Source organism: Leguminivora glycinivorella, chromosome 26 (assembly GCF_023078275.1).
Source record: "Leguminivora glycinivorella isolate SPB_JAAS2020 chromosome 26, LegGlyc_1.1, whole genome shotgun sequence".
In the NCBI taxonomy this organism is placed as follows: domain Eukaryota; kingdom Metazoa; phylum Arthropoda; class Insecta; order Lepidoptera; family Tortricidae; genus Leguminivora; species Leguminivora glycinivorella.
The window spans coordinates 6,903,446-6,913,806 of record NC_062996.1 but is presented as its reverse complement, the minus strand read 5'-3'; positions in this window follow the sequence as shown (position 1 = coordinate 6,913,806).

Sequence of the window (10,361 nt, the reverse complement as noted above, 5' to 3'; positions counted from 1 at the left end):
GGTTCCGTAGTTTTCCGTATTTTTCTCAAAGACTACTGAACCTATCAAGTTCAAAACAATTTTCCTAGAAAGTCTTTATAAAGTTCTACTTTTGTGATTTTTTTCATATTTTTTAAACATATGGCTCAAAAGTTAGAGGGGGGGGACGCACTTTTTTTTCCTTTGGGAGCGATTATTTCCGAAAATATTAATATTATCAAAAAACGATCTTAGTAAACCCTTATTCATTTTTAAATACCTATCCAACAATGTATCACACGTTGGGGTTGGAATGAAAAAAACATCAGCCCCCACTTTACATGTAGGGGGGGGGGTACCCTAATAAAACATTTTTTTCCATTTTTTATTTTTGCACTTTGTTGGCGTTATTGATATACATATTGGTACCAAATTTCAGCTTTCTAGTGTTAACGGTTACTGAGATTATCAGCGGACGGACGGACAGACAGACATGGCGAAACTATAAGGGTTCCTAGTTGACTACGGAACCCTAAAAAGAAGTAAGACATAATTTACACATAGATGGTAAATTTGTTTTGTAGTTATATTATCTTATACTATTAAACGAGCAATTCTTGTATATTTATTTATTTATATATACCGACGATCTCGGAAACCGCTCTAACGATTTCGCTGAAATTTGTTATGTGGGGGTTTTCGGGGGTGAAAAATCGATCTAGCGTAGCCTTAGATCCCGGAAAACGCGAATTTTCGAGTTTTCATGAGTTTTTCTTTCGCGTTTGTAAACGTAAAATATGGTCCTTAATTTCGCCGCGCGCGCATCGATTCCGCTTAGCTCAGTCGTACGAGGTCGGTCTAATGTACGCATATAGATCGTAGGTCAGGGTTTCGAATCCCGGCCAGAAATTAAGTTTTTGTTTTTTGCCTTTTATTTTGTTTTTGTATTTATAAGAGTTTTTTTTTAATCTAAAGACGTGATATATTAAAATAGAACCGAGCGAAGCTCGGTCGCCCAGATATTGTCTGTTTAATGAACAAAGTAAAAGTCCATTGACCCGAGGACCCTGAGGTACTTCGTAACTTTCATATCAGTGTGTTATTAACTGCATTCATAATTGTACCTTCTGTACTTTACTTTGTTTTAATTTAACAACCAGTTGCATGATCCATATTTTAAGTGTCAGTAAGTTAATGTGAACACAAAGAAAATATTGCAAAGCAAGTTGCGTAAGCACTTATTTGCAAACATTCGAGATTAAAGTCTACTTGATGTCTCGCACTAGGTACATTTATTTATTTATGTATATGTGTATTTTATTCATATATATGTATTATACTAATATATATGTAGGTTTACTTATTGTATTTGTGTATGTTTATTTTATAATAGTAGGTATCGACTTGTATTTAATCGTTAAAATCTCATACTGGCTTTATAATCTTGTGCACCAAACTAACTATCTCTGTTTTGCCCAATGGTTGACTGGTAGAGAATGCCTTAAGGCGTTAAGTCCGCCATTTGTACTTTTTATTGATAATTTGTGCAATAAAGTTTAAATAAATAATAAATAAATAAATATTGCCATACATCACTAAAATGTTAATCTGTTACCTCTCTGTCAATATTTTTCTCTTTGCATATGCAGAATATGCTGAAATGATAATCACGATAAAAAAAAAATTGAAAAATCCCTGACAAGCCCGCAGCTTCGCTCGCGTTAGAAAGAGACAAAAAGTAGCCTATGTCACTCTCATCCCTTCAACTATCTCCACTTAAAAAATCATGTCAATTCGTCGCCCCGGGCCCCGTTTTGCCGTGAAAGACGGACAAACAAACAGACACACACTCTTTCCCATTTATAATAATATTAGTATGGATATCGCTGTCTGGGTACCCACAACACAAGCTTTCTGGAGCTTACCGTGGGGCTCAGTCAATCTGTGTAAGAATGTCCTATAATATTTATTTATTTATTCATATGTGGGCCATTTTTTTCAAAGCTTTTTTTTTTTGTTTTGGAAATTTTTATGTGGTTTCCACTCAGAATCGCGAGCTCTTTCAATCTTAATAGGAGAAAAAAGTGCCCCAAGGTTTTTTCCCATTCCGTTACCATTTTTTCATTCCTTTTGTATGGCGGTAACGGAATGGAAGGTTTGAAAAATGTATGGAAATCTTGGGCCTTTTTTTCCCCCATCAGGATCGAAAGACCTCGCGATTCTGAGTATGAATTGCGTAAAAAAATACCCATATTACAAAAAAAGTGGGGTGGACAACTTTGAAAAGAATGTTCTATAATATTTTTTTTTTATTCATATGTTGAGATCTACGATGGTGGCAGGTGTTATCTTTATCACGTCATCATATTTGTTATTGTGTGTTATCACAAGGGCGTGGATGATAATGAGGAACATACTTAGTTACTCGAAGATTATTCATTTATTGATTCATTGGGAGGCACTAAGTAAGGAAAATAGGTATAGGACCAATGAGGAGGCACACTAAAAGGTTATGACAGATGGCGCCACCTCAAGACGACTTTTGCACAGATAAAGAATATTGTCTCTGCCTTTTCAAACCTATATCTACAGAATAACAATGAAAATACCCGCTTAAAAATAAAGTAAATATGGTTAAAATCGGTTCACGAAATAAGTAATAATCCCGTAAAAATCATCTTCCACACTTTAAGCTTACGCACATTAGTTTACTTCAGTTGCCGATAGATGTCGCTGTACGATGAACGCTCATTTCCTACATCGCGTTTTTAAGATTTCTATGGTCGGATCAGGAGCACAGTATAAACCAGTAATAACTGTTCTAATAAACGTATGCCGCGCGGGGTGCACACAAGTGCGTCCTGTACGTAGGCAACACATGCAAGCGGATTTGGATAAACGTGGATAAGAAATAAATAATGATATAATAAATAAATAATACTATGCATAATAAATAATGATATTTTTCGTGTTTTCTGCCAGATATAATGTGGACTCGCCACTGACGACTCGCACTTGGCCGGTTTTTTATTTTATTTTTCCCCTCACTAGCTCGGAAACACGTGTTTTGTCCTTTAATACCAGCGGGTAAAAACGCATTTTATCCACTAGTGAGTAAAGTAACTTGACCTTGAATAAAGTAAAATTAACTGCTATAAAATTGATAAAAGTAGGTGAATCTAGTAATAAAGATGATTTACCACCTGTGGAAGTACTGGAAGCAGTGATAAACGCATTTTTTGCGTTGTAGTTTCCTCGCTATAGTGAGGGGAAAAGTTTTGTGTTACACTCGGGTGCAAATGTATTTTACTTCTCGTGTGTTAAAAAACTCGCAAGTTCAGGATTCTATTCTCGAACCACTCGCTTCGCTCGTGGTTCAACTATAAAATCCTTTCACTTGCTCGTTTTTCAATTCCACACTCGGCGTCAAAATACAACTTTGCCCCCTTGTATAACAAATAACTATTAGTATAGCAACGCTTACTTTTCTCATACGACAGTGACTCAATAGTTGCCACATGCAAAGCGGTTTACTTCTCTTTTTTGCCAGGTTGTAGGTGTTTTTTGTATTTCCTATGTTTTTTAGCATTTACATAGAAGATTATTTTTTTCGTAGTTTTAAAGGACTCTACACCTGAGTTAACCAACCTGAACTAATGCAAAATCAATATATTCATACGATATAGGCAGTCACATAGTGAATGAAAAATATAAATAATTTGTTTTGTTTACTTGCGTATGACGTCTGTCACAAGTCACAAATAAGCGGATATCCTTCCTATTGTCAGGCAATGAGGTCTGTTTAAGATAAACAACGTATTCAATAAATACAATTGAAATGGAGACTTGGTAGGTATTATTATCCGTGAAAAACCAACATAGTGATACATCATGCAAATTACTTAGCTAATGCGCTGTTAGATGGCGCTATAAGATAATACGCAAAATTTTGCTAAGAGGGCGCCTCTACCGCCAACCAAGTTCCGTGTGTTGCCCTATTGTAACACTTGTTAATGCGCAAGTTCCTAAATATGACAGGGAAGTAACGTATGTAGTTAAAATAATAGTTATTTGTTATACAATGGGGCAAAGTTGTATTTTAACGCCGAGTGTGGAATTGAAAAACGAGCAAGTGAAAGGATTCTATATTTGAACCTCGAGCGAAGCGAGTGGTTCGAAAATAGAATCCTGAACTTGCGAGTTTTTTAACACATGAGAAGTAAACTACGGTGTTTCCGAGCTAGTGAGGGGAAAAATATTTTATACCATGCACGAAATAAAGCACCAGATAATTATACGAAAAACATAGCTGAGTAAATCGGGAGTGTTCTTACTGTTCTTAGCCATGTTTCATGAAAATCGGTCCAGTATGTCGCGGTCGGGGGTTTTTTCAAAATTTTAATTTTGTGGTTAGGTTATTGAGACTCTAAATAAATATTCTGATTCTTACGATGATTGAAATAATTATAAAAGTCAAAATCTACCGCGTCATTTGACATAAACTTACAGGATCTATTTAACATAAATATTTGCAGTTTAATTTGAAATAGTTAAACGCTGTGTAAATATTTTCTATTAGATTCCATTTTGTAGGAACATATGATAATTTGATTGACACTTATTGGCAAAATAATACGCATCATGAGTAAGCAACAGTGAGAAACACGGCTCAGCCACGACATTGGTCTAAGTGCGACAGCGGTGAGCGGCGGCCATACATTGGAGCGAGGCACAGCGATGGGACTTTTCATTCGCACATATGGCTTCTCACCGCTGTCGCGCTTAGACCAATACCGTGGCTGGGCCGTTAGGTACAGTCACCGGCATAAATATGTGATGATTTCTGTACCTTGTCACTTCAAGGCCGGCTACAGAATCATTATCTTACAATAGTCTAACCACAAAATTAAAATTTTGAATAAACCCACGACCGCGACATAGTAGACCGATTTTCACGAAACATGGCTAAGAACACTCCCGACTAACTCAGATTTCAGAAAAAAAAAACTAAATCTAAATCGGTTCCTCCGTTCGGGAGCTACGATGCCACAGACAGACACACACACAGACAGACAACCCCACTTTTTTTTGGATTTGAAAATTTTTATGTGGTTCCCACTCCGAATCGCGAGCTCTTTCAGTTCTAATAGGAGAAAAAAAGTCTCCCACGGTTTTTTTCCATTCCGTTACCATTTTTTCATACATTTTGTATGGCGGTAACGGAATGGAAGGTTTGTAAAATGTATGGAAAACTTGGTACATTTTTTTCTCCTATCAGGATCGAAAGACTTCGCGATTCTGAGTACGAATCGCGAAAAAATACTATGTTACAAAAAAAGTGGGGTGGAAAACTTTGAGGCCCAACTGTAGATTATTTTTTATAGTAAAACTCTTTTATCCATAGCCTACCATGGATCTATTGTAATATATTTGTAAGGCATGACCTTTTCACATTACAAAGTTACAGATCCATGACGTAGGTAATAAAGTTACGTACTTTTCATTCCACACTTCGCTAAACGATAACAATAGAAAATTCAGTAATTAAAACTAGATTGTTGGCGTACTAAATTACTAACCATACCATACCAACTCGCCTCTTTAGACTCAGTGTACCCGCACCTCGAACACTTGCGATCAAATATATGAAAGAGGCGCGTTCCTAGCACACAGTCTAAGCTCGTGTAGGTGAACGCGTACTAAGCTAGTATGAGTGTAATATGACAGGTCGACTGTTCGCGTTTTTGACAGGCGGTAATAGTGAGGTAACCGAGAGGGGGTGGGCCGCACTTTCAGCGGGAGTGACCATACTGTACGATAGTACTCTTTATTATACTGTGGTGTAGTGCAGAGCCAGGTTGGTGATAAGAAGCTAACGGCTAAAGTAGTCTTTGGCCCATCGGCGGAAAGTCGCCAGTCTGTCGGTGTTTTACAGATTGCACTTCGGGGAGTGTGCTCAAGAGCTACACGAGCTTATTCCACCGTCCCCATTCTGCCCTCTGACTCTTAGACGCACGGCCGGTTTCCATCCTTACTTGGTAGATATTCCGCGAATTCGTATGAAGCGCTTTGCATCTTCTTTTCGCGCACTGCCAAGGAATGGAATTTCTTGCCGGCGGCTATATTTCCGAGCTCATATAACCCGGTAACCTTCAAATCAAGAGTGAACAGGCATCTTCTGGGCGAGCTCACTCCGTTTTAGGCCACGTCTTTGCCTTTGGCTAGTCTGTGGCCAAGAGTAAGCCCATTTATAATTTTATATATATTTATAATTAAATAATTAAAAAAAAAACATACCACTAAGGGCTCATTTACACAGCGTCCTATTTTATAGCTTGGCAAAAAAGAGTAGAAAATAACGGTGGCGTCTATGTAAATCGTTTTGCGCGTGGCATGTATTTTGACAGAGTTTGACACTTTTCTAAGAGAACAGTTAAGTGTTGCTATGATAAAAAAATAGTTCCATTTCCCATTTCTACTCTTTTTTACCAAGCTATAAACAATAAGGTCAATAAGCGTTAAACATAAAAACAAAGAGAATATACAGGATCACACAGGTACCTAATGACTTCTTCGACACCCACGGGAAGAAAGGGTGCGGTGAAATTCTTAACCCGTCACCACACGGGGGGCTTATTCGCAACAGGTGTTGAAATAACAAATGCTTGTTGTCCACAGTTCCAAAGCATGAGAATATCGGCCCGGTGACCCCCCATCATGCGCTGCCTGTTTGGTGGGCGATGCTGTTAGGTAAGTACTATTCACTTAATTATAATACAACAACAATTTTCCAATAATTTACAATTTCAATGTCGGGATTTGGGGTTGGAACGCTAAGCCTTGACAAGTGTCCTCGACGCTGAAAATTTATTTAGAATTACATACTTAGAATTTCATTGTCGGTGTTGAGGGCAAGGCTCGGAACCGGTTTATTTCGATTTTACTCCGAACTTTTTAAAGAACGCGAACGTTGTGAGAACTTTATTTTGACCGAAATAAACCGGTTTATTCGACGAGCGGCAAGACGCACCTAAATACCTACGTTCACGCAGCGAGTTTTTTGTTTGGTTAGAACAGTATTACCTATCATGCTGCGGTTTATTTTGTTCTAAACCGGTTAATCGAACGAAACCTTTATGAAAGAGTTCTCTCCTAAAAACCGGTTTAAAAATAACGGGTCTTCGAGCGAAAACGAATTTTAAAGGTTTGTCCGCAAGTACATAATAACGGTTTGAAAATTTAACCGGTATCCGAGCCCTGGTTGGTGGTTGAAACAGTTGAAACACCATGGGGACCTTTGCGAAGCGCAGATGCCTTGTCAGTAGGTACGTCGACAGCCGACCCGGTGCTGCCGCAGAAAAGACAGGCTGGTTTCAGTGTCACGCGGACCGTCCGCGCGGAGCGATCCGTGTGCCTAATTTGTATGAAGTTGATGTTGTCGTCCCGCGCGGACCCGTCCGCGCCACTTTAAAGCTAGGAACATACTACGCGAACGTCCGTCGTAAATCGACCGAGGACGGGAATCTGGACAATGGAAATACACATAACCGTGCAAACTATCGGTCGACGCATGGACGTCCGATCGAAATCTGGCTCGTTGGATGTTTTGTTCCGTGCACACTGATCGGTCGCGGTCGCGGTCGATTTACGACGGACGTCCGCGTAGTATGTTCCTAGCTTAAAACGCTTAGTCTGGTGCGGATCCCTCCGCGCGGTCGGTCCGCGTGACACTAAAACCAGCCTAACATACCGTCACTACTTTAAAAAAAACTTGTATCTTCGTCTGTCAATGAAAAGAAAATTGTAGTAAGTAAACTTTGAGGAGCAGCGTGGGATACGAGATTTTTTCAAAGTAGTGACGATGCGTATTTTCAGTGACAATTCGTCGATATGCGGAGCACTGTCAGCGAAAGGGTTAAGACAATAATTAGGTGTTTGCATAGTCTTCTGCTTAGATTTCGCTTCCGTAAACTTGATTTAGTTCAAATATAAGTCTGTATCTAATATTAACGATGATGACTCTGCCACTTTGACAGTAATCCTATAGGTAGGTATGTGTATGTCGCAGTAAGATAGATAAAGCCGTTATATAGTTATAACCCTAGGGATATAATTATATGTCGTAACACAGTTAAACGAAAGCGATTAATTGCTATCTTACTAGGAATATAACTATAATACTAAACTAGTTTAGTCATATAGTTATATGAGTGGATTCAGTTTAGTGAAATGATTGTAGGCAGGAGTGCGGCGGTGCGGCGGAGGTATACACAATACAATACAATACAATACTCTTTATTGCACACCTTGATAAAATACAACAATACAAAACAAGGAAGAAACACGAACAAAGGTAAACAACAGGCGGTCTTATCGCTAAAGAGCGATTTCTTCCAGACAACCTTAAGGTAGCGGAAATTGATAAATTTATATAATGTCAGTAGGTGTCAGCAAATTCGAAGAAATAAACTTATCGCACAATATAGGCAAAAAAAATAAAAATATTATACATAAACATACATATATAAAGATAAATAACTAAATGCATAAATATATAAATAAAATATATATAAATAAATACACATATAACAGTACCAGGTTATTTAGAAGGAGTAGTCAGACAAAAATATTACGGAAGAGATAAAAAATGGTATAGTTATAACCCTAAGGATATAATTATATGCCGTAACATAGCTAAACGAAAGCGATTCCTTACCATCTTACTAGGAATATAATTATAATACGTTACTAGTTCAGTTATATAATTATATCACTGGATTAAACTTAGTCTAGGGATATAATTATAATACGTCTCTAGTTAAGTAATATAGTTATATTACAGGATTAAGTTCAGTAGTATAATTGTAGCAGTGTAGTGCTGCAAATTGCACTATTTGCGATAGTAAATATCATGTTTATCTTAGATTAAATTAAAACTGCCATCGCACAAATCCAAATGCAGATACAATTTAAAAAATGAATAAATCCGATATTATGAAAAGAACCGGGAGCACCGGTTCCTAAATTTTAAGATGTACATTATCTACTAGCAGATATCTGTTATTATAGTTAATAACCGTTTACGGATATAGTGCTTTCATTTCTACCTATCATGAATCATGATAACAAAATAACTCACGCACATACACAGAGAAGGAAAGGACACGAAAGTGAACAAAAAACATTAAAAAACTACAATCAAAATTGTATACACGGGCCATTTTTTTTTTCAAAGTTGTCCACCCCACTTTTTTTTGGATTTGGAAATTTTTATTTCCACTCAGAATCGCGAGCTCTTACAAACCTAATAGGAGAAAAAAAAGTGTTCCAAGGTTTTTTCCCATTCCGTTACCATTTTTCATACATTTTGTATGGCGGTAACGGAATGGAAGGTCTGAAAAATGTATGGAAATCTTGGGACATTTTTTTTCCTATCAGGATCGAAAGACCTCGCGATTCTGAATATGAATCGCGTAAAAAATGCCCATGTTTCAACAAAATATGGGGTGGAAAAGTTTGAAAAGAAATGACTACACACAAATAGAAGTGAACAAACGAAATACCTCTCCGGGCAGACATCGCGATGCATCGCTGGCTGCGATGGTGTCCTGCAGGACTGAGATGGACAGCTGTCTATCATTTGTCACTATGTTTGTCACGTTCTAACAAGTATATAAGTGCGAAGTGTGAAAGTGACGCATGATATGACAAAACACGATCATGATACGGCTACTGCAGCGGCGCGGCACGCGCATCAGATACAAATTGAAGTGCTGTAGCCTATTTTACATCAGTGATGTGATAATTGTCGCCCATAGTGACACTTCGACGTCCATTACCTGTTCAACAAGGAAATAATGACGCTGAGTAACAGTGTTATTTATCAAACACTTGCGCTATGACATGGGGTTCTTCAAGAAGCAGGTATTTAGGGTTCTCAAAGGTCGGCAACGCATAAGTGACTCCCCTGATGTTGCTTATGTCCATGAGCGGCGATGACTGCTTACCATCAGGCGGCTCGTCTGCTCGTTTGCTGCCTATTTCAAAAAAAAACAGAAATAGGCATAGAATCAGTGTCAAGTGTAAAATTTTACTGTGTAAATTATTTCTGGGCATTTTTACTGTGTGTGAAATATCCTTACAGGTGGTCGCGAAGTTGTGAACAAAAATTAACTGTTTTGATTATTTCAATAAAAATTTTGTTTTTGTGTTAATTACATAAATTTAAACAATAGAAAAAATTTTTTTAGACAGATTTTATGCTTAATTGTCGTCACAAAACTTTTGTTAACAACTTACGCTAATTGGGGGGTCCCAAATTCTGAAAATGCCCTACCAGTTGTAGGTATTTTATTCCAGTAATCCTTATCCTATATCCTTCTAACCTATTCCTCATCCCTTCT